This window comes from Callithrix jacchus, chromosome 5 (assembly GCF_049354715.1).
Source record: "Callithrix jacchus isolate 240 chromosome 5, calJac240_pri, whole genome shotgun sequence".
Classification (NCBI taxonomy): domain Eukaryota; kingdom Metazoa; phylum Chordata; class Mammalia; order Primates; family Cebidae; genus Callithrix; species Callithrix jacchus.
In genome coordinates, this window is record NC_133506.1 from 81,324,545 (window position 1) to 81,337,210 (window position 12,666).

The window sequence follows — 12,666 nt, forward strand, 5'->3', positions numbered from 1 at the left end:
AACCAAGAACAATATGTCCTGGACATGGTGTTTACTCTTTAGCCAATATAACTATTCTTAGTGGCCTGAGCTCTGGAGGAAGGAGGAAGCAAGAATAAGGAATGAGTGCCCCAGAGATAGAAAGGGAAGCCATTGTAAGAGCTCTGCAAAGATGATTTCATTAGTTACAATTGTAGGAACAAAAAATGACTGGTTTGCATTTCAAACAAGGGAAAAAAAAGAACCATTGTTTTGTGTGTGAGTGTGAGCCTGCTGGGTATTGGATTTTGAATTCTTTGTTATATCCTCTGGCAAGAATTCAGCTGGCCTCTTACTTCTTCCTGTCAAACCCTGAAATGGACTACAGCCTTTGAACTAAAATGCTGCACACCCAACCCAAAACTCAGACAGCTCTGAAAGTGTTCACTGCTCAGCAGTCGATTTTAAACCGCCCTTGCCCTTGGCGACTTTAAATCATCTCCCCACCATCACCCTGGAACACATTAGACAACTTTATTGCCACATTCCTTGCCAATTTAATTTTTGTAAATCATATTCCAGCACTTCAGATTTCCTCATGTAATAGAGGTTTTCAAGTGCGCCTTTGAGTCCAACAGTAGACTCCCGGGCCTGTGGGGATCACGGCACTCCATCCTTAAAAGGGAGCAGGAGGAATTGTTAGCTGACGTCCCTGGCATGTTTTGGTGTCTTTGGATACTGCTCTAATTATGACTGCTATGATAATCTGACACGGGTGGTTCTGTGGAATCTGAAATATTGCATGTCCAATGTCAGTCCAAATGAGAACAGGGAAGCTGGCAGGGAGGATTTGCTGACTCTGTTATGGCGTTCACATCACCTGAGTGGATTTATCCAAATTCAGAGTAAATGCTCCGTAAAAATCTCTTTATACTTTTATTTCAAAATGGCTTTTTAAATTAAATTGTAAAAGTCACAATAAATATGATAAATACAGAATATGGAAAATGGTAAATACAGATAAACTACAATAAAAAAGAAAAAAATCCCCAAATCTTATTATTCAGTAATAACCCACTGTGGCCTTTTGGCCTAAGTACCTTAAGTCAGTTACTCTATCTGTGTGTTTGCAATTATATATTTCTTTTTAAAACACAATGAGAATTTTATTCATCCCAACAAGAATCCTTATTCAAAACAACTTTTTATGACTGCTGTATAGATGTGTTAATCAATTCTCTATTGTAATGCCTTTATGTTCAATCCAGTTTCTATTATAAGCAACAATGCAACGAATATTTTTGATAAATATTTCTGAATCACCCATTGGAACAGTAAAAGAAACATTTGAGCACTCCTAGCCCACACTGCAATGTCTTCTACTTTATTCAATTTATTAATTTGATCTTTGAAAAATTTTTTAAATTTACTTTCATTTGATGAAGCTGAACTTTTTCATACCTTTTTTTTTAAATATATATAAATTTTCTAGGGCCGGGTGTGGTGGCTCATGCCTGTAATCCCAGCACTTTGGGAGGCTGAGGCGGGTGGATCACGAGGTCAACAGATCGAGACCATCCTGATCAACATGGTGAAACCCCGTCTCTACTAAAAACACAAAAAATTAGCTGGGCACGGTGGCGCGTGCCTGTAATCCCAGCTACTCAGGAGGCTGAGGCAGGAGAATTGCCTGAACCCAGGAGGCGGAGGTTGCGGTGAGCTGAGATCACGCCATTGCACTCCAGCCTGGGTAACAAGAGCAAAATTCCGTCTCAAAAAAAAAAAAAAAATTTCTATTAGTGTCCTTGACCATTTTATTACTGTGGCAACTCATATTTCACAGCGATTTTTAAGAACTCTGCAAAAATTGATGAACAGCACCTTGACTGAGTAGAGAATTCTTGAGGCACATCATATTTCCTTCAAAACTGTTGACCTTGCCTCCCAGGCCTCTGGTGCATAACACTGTAAATATTGTAAATAGCCTACTTTTTGTCTTTCCAGTGACATGTTTACCTCACTTCAGTGATTTTCAGCCAGGGATGACGTTGCCCTGCAGGGGACATTTTTGGCTGTCGCAGCTTGAGGATGCTACTGGCATCTAATGGGTAGAGATCAGAAATGCTGCTAAACATCGTACAAGGCACAGAACAGGCCCCTCCCACAGCAGGGAATTACCTGCTCCAAAATGTCAACAGTGCTGAGGTTGAGAAACCCTAATTTAAATGCGTGGACAATTCATTCTTAAATGAATTCAGCAAAGTATGTCTTGATTTTAGTCATTTTTCAATAATTTGCCTGTTACATGTTAGGGCCTATCAACAATGTTTCAGAAAAATTCCTGCCATCTAGCTGCCTTTATGTGTTTTTAAAATTTTCCTCTGCCTTCTGGCTAACATCATCTATATAATTCAATTTTTTATGCCGTCTTAATTTACGTTCTCTCCTATTTCTTTGCGTTTCATGGGGACTTTGTCTCCTACCGTTGTTTTTTTAGCACTATCAGTTTTCTCTTTGCCTCTGAAGAGTGCTTGCCCATCAATTTTAATTATATTGAAAAGTAAAGGAAATAAGTATTTTTTAGAAGTGTATTCTTTGTCTTTTGTTTTTTTACGGCTTATGTCTTATGTTTATTTTCCTTATTTGTTGTGTTAGACAATTTTGTACAAACCTTATGCTGTGTTTTCTTTTTTTGTTTTAGTTTACTTATTTTAGAATGGATACTAATCTATACAGTCTTCCTATTTATCATAAAACATATAGCTAGATTACCTTTGGGTTTTCTTCTTATTCACCCAAGCTCTCTTTGAATTTCCTCCGTGGAGGACAAAAAGTGAAGGCTGGTTCAAATTTATAGAATTAGCCAGAATTCAAGGAGCCCAGAGGTGGGAAAGGGGGTCACAGAAGCCGAGTAACTTTGCCATTGAGCACTTTTTCTTCTACATTTTATGAAACCATGTCATAAGGTATCATCCCTACCCAGTTGGAGGAGTAGCCTTTCCCTTTGAGAGGATGGTTCAGTGGCACCAGCTTGATTATCAGCTTTGAAACGACACAGGCTTATTGCTTACAGAATAGAAACCTTCTTAGTAATGTGTTATTTGGAAAATGCAGTTGTGTGTTTGTTGCTTTTGAGGCTGCTGGTCTACAGAAAAACTACAAGTAAATCGGAAATTGTTGATCCAAATGCCTATGCTTCCTAAGCCAGATTTAAGGTTTTCCAACTAAAATTAAACTCTACTGTTTTTTTTTTTTAAGATTCCAATGCACAGTCCCAATGGAAAACAATATGGTGGTTTCTCAAAAATTAAAAATAGAATTATCATATCATCCAGCAATTTTGCTCCTGGGTGTATACTCCAAATAATTAAAAGCAAAAACTTCAACAAATATTTGCACACTCATATTCGAAAAAGCATTATTCGCAATGCCAAAAAGCTGGAGCAACTCAAGTGTCCATCAGTGGATAAATGCCTAAACAAAATGTGGTTCATCATGCAGTGGAATGTTGCTCAGCCTTAAAAAGGAAGGGAATTGTGGTACATGATACAACATGGATAAACCTTCAGGACATTATGCTAAGTGAAATAAACCAGTTACAAAAGGAGAGCTACTATGTGATTCTACTTACGCGAAGTACCTAGAGTAGTCAAATTCACAGAGATAGAAAGTAGAAGGGTGGTTGCCAACATTAGGACAATGTTGCTAATAGGTAAAGCATTTTAGCTTGGAAAGATAAAAATGTTCCAGAGACAGATAATGGTGATGGTTGCACAACATAAATATACTTAATGCCACCAAACTGTACACTTGAAGTGGTTAAAAGGCTAAATTTTGTGTTATGTATAAATTATCAAAATAAAATTTAATTTCTAAGCAAAGAAAGAAAGACCCTGAGTGGAAGGATTTATAATGTTTATTTTCTTTATTTGTTGTGTTAGACAATTTTGTACAAACCTTATGCTGTGTTTTCTTTTTTTGTTTTGGTGTACTTATTTTAGAATGGATACTAATCTATACAGTCTTCCTATTTATCACAAAATGTATAGATAGATTTCCTTTGGGTTTTCTTCTTATTCACCTGGACTCTCTTTGAATTAGGTGAGATTGTGTCTCACCTAATAACCTAGTCAAGCCAGGTAAACTACTAGTTATAGAGGGTTCTTCCTTGAGCCAATGAAATAGCTGAGAAAATCAGGTGAACTGAACTTCAGAAAATCTCTTCATAGAAAAAGAAGACCATGGCTGCTCTTACGCCTGTCAGACCAGGTATAGGAGAAGGAATGCACCATCTAAGAGAGTAGGGAGAATATGACTGAAGACTGTAAATACTTTTGGCAGGAATGTGTGGGCCAGCATAATGAATTAGAGCTCTGAAGAGCCCTAGACACAGAGCATATCTGTGCCCACAGGTGATATCTGTTTCATGTGCTGGGCTATGAAACACATCTCATATGGAGTATATTATCTGGTCACAATGGTATTAAATTAGGAATCAGGGCAAGGTGTGGTGGCTCACATCTCTAATCCCAACATTTTAGGAGACTGCGGCGGTTGGATTGCTTGAGTCCAGGAGTTTGAGACAAGCCTGTGCAACATGGTGAAACCCACCTCTAGAAAAAACTCAAAAACATTAGCTGAGGTGGGAGGATTGCTTGAGTCTGAGAGGTGAAAGTAGCTTCAATCATGTCACTGCACTGAAGCCTGGTGACAGAGTGAGGTCTTGTCTCAAAAATAAATTAGAAATCAATAACAAAAATACCCACAAGTCCAAAATGTTTACACATAAAGCAACATGCTTTTAAATAACTGAAGAGTCTAAAAAAATTACATGAATTATTTGAAAATATTTTATACTGAATGATAATCAAAACACATCAAATTTGTGAAATGCAGCTAAGTTAGTAGTTAAAAAGAAATTTGATAGTTTTAAATTAGAAAAGAATGTAAAGTTTCTATTTCAATAATCTATACAAAGAGAAAATTAAACCTAAAGTAAAAGAAAGGAAATGATTTTTTAAAATAAGAATGAACAATAAAGCAGAAAATAAGCAGCACAAAAAAAAGTTAAAAGTTCGTTTTTTGAAAAAATAAAAAGACTAAATCTTCAGATACATTAATAAATAATAAAAAATACAAATTACCAAGATCGAAAAGGAATGAGGAGATACTACTACAGACCCTACATACACTAAAAAGAAAATTATCGTGCATTTTAAACATAGCTATGTCAATAAACTGAACAACTTTGACAATAATTGACAAATTCCCTAGTAAAATGTATAGAAATGACATGCAAAGAAGTAGAAAACCTAAATAGCTCCAAATCTATTAGTGAAACTGAATTTGGGACAACAGGAAAAAAAAATCTTCCTGCCAAAGAAGCTGCAGGTTTAGATAAATTCATTGGTGAATCCTATCAAATTCTTAAGGAAGGGATAATACCAACTGTATGCAAACTTTTTTTGGAAAACAGAGGAGGAGAGTAACTTTAAAAATCACTTTACTAGGGCAAGATTAGCCTGATATAAAATCCTGGCAAAGATGTTGCTGGAAAAGACAATTAGAGATTAAATTCTTCATAATTCTTCATACACATAGATTAAGCATGCCCTAACAAAATATTAGCCAATATAACTTAGAAATATATCACAATAGTAACACATTATGTACAATTAGGGATTAATCTCAGAAATGCATAGTGGTTTCGAAGTTAAAAAATTTAGCTGTGTTATTTACTACATTAACAGAATAAAAAAATCATCATCTCTTTAGACAAAGAAATTGCATTTGACAGAATTCAACACTCATTAAAATTTTTTTAAATAATTTGAGAAAAGTGGGAATAAAGTAAACTTTACCCAATTTGATAAGTAACATCAATGAAAAGTCTATAGTTAACATAATGCTCAACTGTGAAATATTAAGCCCTTTTTTCCTAAGACAAAGAAAAGTAAGAATGTTCATTATCATACTATTCTCTGGTATAATGGACATTCTAGCCAGTGCAAAAAGGCAGGGGGAATTAAAAAGAAAGATCAGAAAGGTTAGAAAGGAAAACATCAAGTGTCTTTATTCCCAGAATAACGTTATTGTATATGTTGAAAACTCTGTGGAACCTATGAATAAATCTACTATAACTAATAAGTAAACTTAGTAAGGTCACGGTCCAATGTATGAAAAATAAATTGTGTATATTTATTTGAACAACTAAATTAAACAATATTAAAATGCCACTTAGGTATTATTAAAACCATCAAATATAAGGGAATAAATCTTACAATAGAGATGTAAGATATCTGTAGGTACAATTACAAAGTATCACTGAGAAAAAAAGTAAAGATACACTAAATCAATGTAAAGAAACATTATCTTCATAGACTACAAGAAAACAGCGTTAAGATTTTTTTCTCCCCAAATTGGGAGAATCTCTACTAAAATCCCAAAAGCTTTACGAGGAAATTGAAGGGATCTAGAATGTCCTAAAAAACTGGCGGCTGTACACTACTTGATTTCAACACTTTGAAACTGTCTAAATGAGTTTGTCTGTCTTTATGCTCATACCATACTGTCTTGACTACTTATCTTTGAAGATATTACTGAAAAGGTTAGTAGTCAAGACAGTATGGTATGAGCATAAAGATAGACTACTAAAGCAACAGAACAGATTGAGCCCAGAAACAGATCCACACAAAGGTCAATTGCTTTTTGGCTAAGGGGCTAGGTCAATTCAATAGCAAATGGATCACATTTTTAACAAGTTATGCTGGAGCAGCTAGATAAAGGTATGAGGGCAAAAATAAAGCTTAATCATTCCATACCCAAAACTTAATGAAGTGAATCATAGCCACCTCAACACAAGCATGAAAGTCAGAAATATAAAACTTAAAGAAGAAAACAGGAGACTACCTTAGTGACCTTGGGGTAGAAAAAAAAATCTCTTGGACAGGACACAAAAAGTACTACTTATAAAGGAATAGAATAGCACATTTAACTTAATCATAATTTAAGATTTCTGCTCATCTGCTTTTATCTTCCCTAGCTTTAGTTCAACTTTTATTGCATTTGGCAAAATTTCCTTGTGGCATATGGTTACCACCTTGCCCTGATTCTCCACCCCTCACTCCACTCCAACTTTGATTTTCTTAATCCTTTTGGTCAAGATAAGGGGAGATCTGCAAGTATTGTCACTTAAATTATCTTCTGGCTTTTGTACCCCCTACATTCCTTCACTCACTTGGGGAAATGGCTTGGAGTGTTCAGCCTGAGTCCATTTTGTGTCCTCATTCTCAATTCCTTGATCTGGTGATAAAGTTTTACCAATTCATACCCCAACACAATCAGCTTCACTGGTGAAGGTTTTCTTTGGAGAACCCTATTAAATGCCAGTGGCTATTTCATTTGACATCTCTGACAGTCTTAAAATGTTTGTTTGGAAAAGCATGTGACAAGTATAGTAAATAGCAGAGAGTTGAAACAAAAGCAATAAAGATAATTAAGTGACTGAGTATTGACTTATGGAGGATGATTGAAGATATTAATACAAACCACATTTCTTTCTGGAACACCCAGTGAAAGAGGGGGATTGATGAGGCAATAACTGCTAATAGAATAAACAGCCAGAGGAGAAAGATATCTGTGGGTGGTATCAAGGATATAACTTCAAGTTTTCAGAAGGAATTTAATGAAATGTTTAGGCTGAGAACGGTTTAGTTAATGAGAGGCCTGGAGCATGGCAGTCTGTGCCTAAAGACATGGGTTCCTGTCACATACCTGAGATTCTGGAATCAAATAGAGCCTAAAGATGCTTATAATAGAGCCTCACAGAGACCAGGCATGTGTGAGGGGTTCTCTCGGTCTTTCTTTCACTTTGCTTTTTATTCAGTGGCTATGAATACCAAAAAATAGTGGTAATTGGGGTTTTCTAATCCATACAAACAATGGCTGTATTTTTGTAATAAAATCTGTTATCTAAAAGAATGGAAACCAATTAGTTTTCTAGCATAAAAACCACCAAACTAGAAATTAATCATACATATAACAGAGACAACAGACTATTCTATTTATATAATATGATACTTTATATCAGCGAATACAGATACAGGCCTAGTGTCTTTTGCATTAAGAACATTTTAAAAACATTTTAATGAAAAACATTTTTAAAAACACTTTAACAAAACCAGAAGGCTGCTGTTACCTCTGTGGGTAAACCAGAATGCTATTCAGACAGGGATGACCAGCTCTTCCTTTGCCCCATGGAAAGGAGCTCAGGTGAACTTGCTCTGCCAGTCATGGGACCCCTGTGAGGCCAGGTTGATGGGAAATCTCGAACTGAAATGGAATCTGTGCTTGAGCTGTGCTCTGGCTTTTGTTGCCTGAATTTCCTATGTTCCCACTATTTGTCCACTAGGATTGCAAAGTTCAGATCTTTCATTTCCGTATTTCCAGTGCAAAGCATGAAGTAAGCAAGGTCTCTAAAATAAATCGGATACCTGTGCCCTACTTGACTGCCATGGCCGCCATCCTGGCCAATCACTGCCGACTCTTCTCTGGATGGCGATGTCAAATAGTGTGACCAACGACCACTTTTCTACTCCTGCCTTCTGCAATATGTTCTTTGCAGGGAAGCCAGAATGAACCAGCTTCTTTGGCCAATTCAATCTATTTATGACTTCCTTTGTACCATGCATGTTCCTGCCTCTTGGCCTTTCCTCTTGTTTGGAGTGCCTCCTCCTGACTCTTCTTTTCTTTAAAGCCCCATGCAGATCCTTCTTTCATCTCTGTAGCTTTTATGAATTTAGAGCATCTCATGAATTTAGTCATTCAATAAGTTATTTATCATTTATGAGCATCTACTGCATGCCACGCATTGTGCTAATTTCTGGTGATATGAATGTAAATACGATGAGGCTCTGCCTTCTAGGACCATAACCTGATACTGGGTTGTACCAATGGTCCACAAATTGGGCTGATTCATAGCCCTGCCTGAATACTTGAAAAAAATTACAGCGACTCAGTGTGTCCCTAGTACCAGTTTCGCTCACATTTCCTTTGCTTTGTTCTGTATTGCAGAAATGTTGTCAGCTGGGAAATAGGAAGAGGGAAATTTGGAGGAAGGAGGAAGGGACAAGCAGGTGTTTTTCCTCCTCTGACTGGTGTCACGTCCAGCAATGACCATGGTAGTGGTGAGGTGTCAGCTTCCTCTGAACAGGCCAGAGGGGGATGCCAGTCCTTGGACACCAGTCCCACCACTTCATTGCTCTGTCCCTTCAGCCTCGGGATGATAGTGGCTTCCTGTTCTCACTACTGTTTAGGTGACTTTACTGTTTTCTATTTGATTTAGCTCTTCCAACACTTGTATAACAGCTTTCCTGGCTTAGATTTCCTTTGTTTAAAATATTCAGAGTGGTCCCCATTCTCCTGATTAAATACTACCATAATTAGATACTATCAGTTATTGGTAGAGGAATTAGCCCCAATAAGTCAGATTTTCAGGATGCAGTGCTGATTTGGGTTGCTCACATCTTTGAGTGTGCTGGTTTCCTTGCAGAAGGGTGGGAATCTATGAGTGTTCCATAGCATATGGTAGAGTCACCGTTATTTAAATGTATCACCTGTGATTGCTTGGAATGAAGTGTCTCACCCATCATGGTGTTCTGTCCTTCCACTCTAACCCGCAAATGATTCTGACCAAGGAACCCATTCCATTGAGAGAGAAGTGCAGAAAAGGGTTTTTCTTATGCTCACCATCACCCGGAAGCAGCTGGCCACATACGTTGAGAACTGCATGCAGAATACTCTATGTGCCAGTTGCAAAGGTGTTGCCTCTCCGCTCCAAATTTACTCTTCATTCCCTGCTTTCCTTTTTAGTGATTTATTTTTGTTGATACATAATAAATGTGCCTGTTTTGGGGGATTCATGTGATGTGTAAAGGTCAAGTAAGAGTAATTGGGATCTCCATCACCTTAAATATTTCTATTTTCTTTATGCTAGGAACAATCAGGTTATCTTTTCAGCTGTTTTGAAAGGTACGCGCTTTTCTTTTTCCTTTGGTAGCTGGCTTGTCAATGGAGTGTACTGGGAAGACTCTGCAGGAGGAAGGGGCTTCCTTGTCAGTTCTAGCGTCTTCTCTTAGCAGACCCCTGCAGTGCACGTAGATCCCAGTGCTCAGCTTGAACAGTGTGAGCAGCAGCCTGGGCACCAGGTTTCCTGCCTTGCACACTGCCAGCAGCAGCCCCGAGGCCAGCAACTTCTCTTGGCCTGCCCCTTGAAAAGCACCCGCTGCTATCTCAGAAGGAGGATATCTGGCAAATTCTGGAGAGCAGATTTCCAGCAAGTTCTGCCAGTGCAGCACTACAAACGCTTCTCTGCCATTCAGGGAGCCACGGTCTTTCCCTCCCCACTGTGATCTGAGGCTAAGCTCTAGGGGAGACGGGGTCTTGTCATTGGTTGCTCTATCCCATCCCTAAGGGTAGAGGATATTCCTTATATGTTCTATTCCTATTTAGAGTTCTCATCACCTCTTCCTAGACAATCCCTCATTCCTCCAACTCCCCGTCACAGTTAATGATTCTTTACAGCCAACTTGACCTGGTCAAATGATTGACTAATTTGTCTCCTGGTGAGGTCCTAATTGAGACTCTCTGTTACGATGCCAGCTATGAAACGACAGCAATCTCTAGTCTCCCGATCGACTAGAGTACCGCCCTGCAAGATGTATCATATATTTACTTATTTTTATTTTTAAGACTTTATTTTTTAAATTAGTTTTAGCTTCGCAGGAAAACTGAAGACAAGGTACAGATTTCACATATACCCCTTATTTTCCCATTACTGACACCCCCAGTAGAAGACACATTTATTATAATCAATAAATTGACTTCCACCCATTGTTTTCACCCAAAGTCCATAATTTACATGTGGGTTCACTCTTGGTGTTGTACATTCTATGGGTTTAAACGAATGTATGATGACATACATCCACCGTAATAGTATCATCAAGTATTTTCATGCTCTAAATATCCTCTCTGCTCTGCCTCTTAATCCCTCACTCCCCACAGCCCCCCGGCAACCACTGATCTTTCACTGTCTCCACGGTTTTGTGGCATACAATTTGAAACAGCAATTAATATACGGTGTCATTTTTCCAACAGCCCCAATAATGAGTCCAGGAACCCAAAGGTTGAAGTCATAATTACACCTAGTAACCCACTCATAGGTACTATACTTTTGATTCCTGTGGACTCTTCGGTCTAAAGTTCTGATTCCATAATGGAGGGCTGCTTCTGTGGGTGACATAGAAAGGACCCCATCAGATTAGCAGCTGAGACGATGTGGGCCCCCTCATGCCACTGAACTGACAGGAGAAGGGTTCTGGGTACACTGTATGCATTTCCTTAATGGGGTAGCAACTTCCAACTGCTGCTAATTTTTGGATTGCCTCATGGTCTCCTGGATGTCCCCTCAGTGCTCATATCAGGATTTGGTAGATAAATCTTCTTTATTGAAACAGGTTAAATGGCTTTTGTTTGCTTGATTGAACCTTGTCAAATAAACAGGCCTCATTAAACTCTTATCTCCCTCTGCTTCTAGCACTCTCTACCCATCTTCCCTGCTGCATTTCTCCATAGTACTCACCAATGTATAGCTTACTTGTCTTCACCCTCATTTAGTCATTTGTTTACATTTCACAAAGGCAGGGAGGGTGTAGGTACATTTTATGTTTTTACTTCTGTATAGCTAATGCCTAGAACCATGCCTGGTCTATGGTAAGCTCTCGGTAAACATTGTTAAATGAATAAATCAAAACAGGTATAGATTTCAAAGTGTATGGTGATGCGTGGTGACTAATCCTACAGATTAACCCATAAATTCAATGCAATTCGAATCAAATTTCAGTATAGTATTTCACTGAAATTAAGAAGCTAAGATTCATATGAAAGAATAAAGAAACACAACCAGCAAAGCATTTACAAAATGTGGGGGAGAGGACTTGTTTTTCATATACTGAGATTTATCACAAAACCGTATTAACGACGTGTGGTAATAACCTAGAAATAGACAAAACAGTGGGTTAGAATAGAGACCTCCAAAACAAACCCATACATGAAATGCGATAAAAGATAGAGGCGGAACAGCAAACTGGTGAGGAAACAATGAACTATTTAATAAGCAGCACACCCCAAAAAAGGCTATTTCTAAACAAGAAAATGAAATTAGTTCTCTACTCCATACCATCCACAAGATTAAATTACAGTTGAATAGATGAGCAAAATGTGAAAATCTAAACTACACAACTTTCAGAAGGAAATGTAAGAGAATATCATCATGATTTCAGATAGGGCAGGATTTCTTAACAGTGAAAAATAACGCACACCATGAAAGGAAACCTTTCTATGTTTGATTCAATTTAAATTAAAATGCTTTCATAAGACAATAGGAAAAATATATAATGTGAACAAATGTATGTTGTTTGCAGACTGGGCTAATTTATATTGTTTACAGATTGCCTATCTCACAAAACTAGTGTTAGGATTAAATGAGTTTCTACCTTTTAAGGGCATACAACAACGCCATGGATATTATAGCTGTTATTATTACCACTCCCATCCTTCCTATCACATGTGCCAGCTTCACTCAGGATTCTAAGCATGCTTAGAAGAAAAAATATCGTATAACGTTAAGAGGGATAGTACAAATTCAGGGCA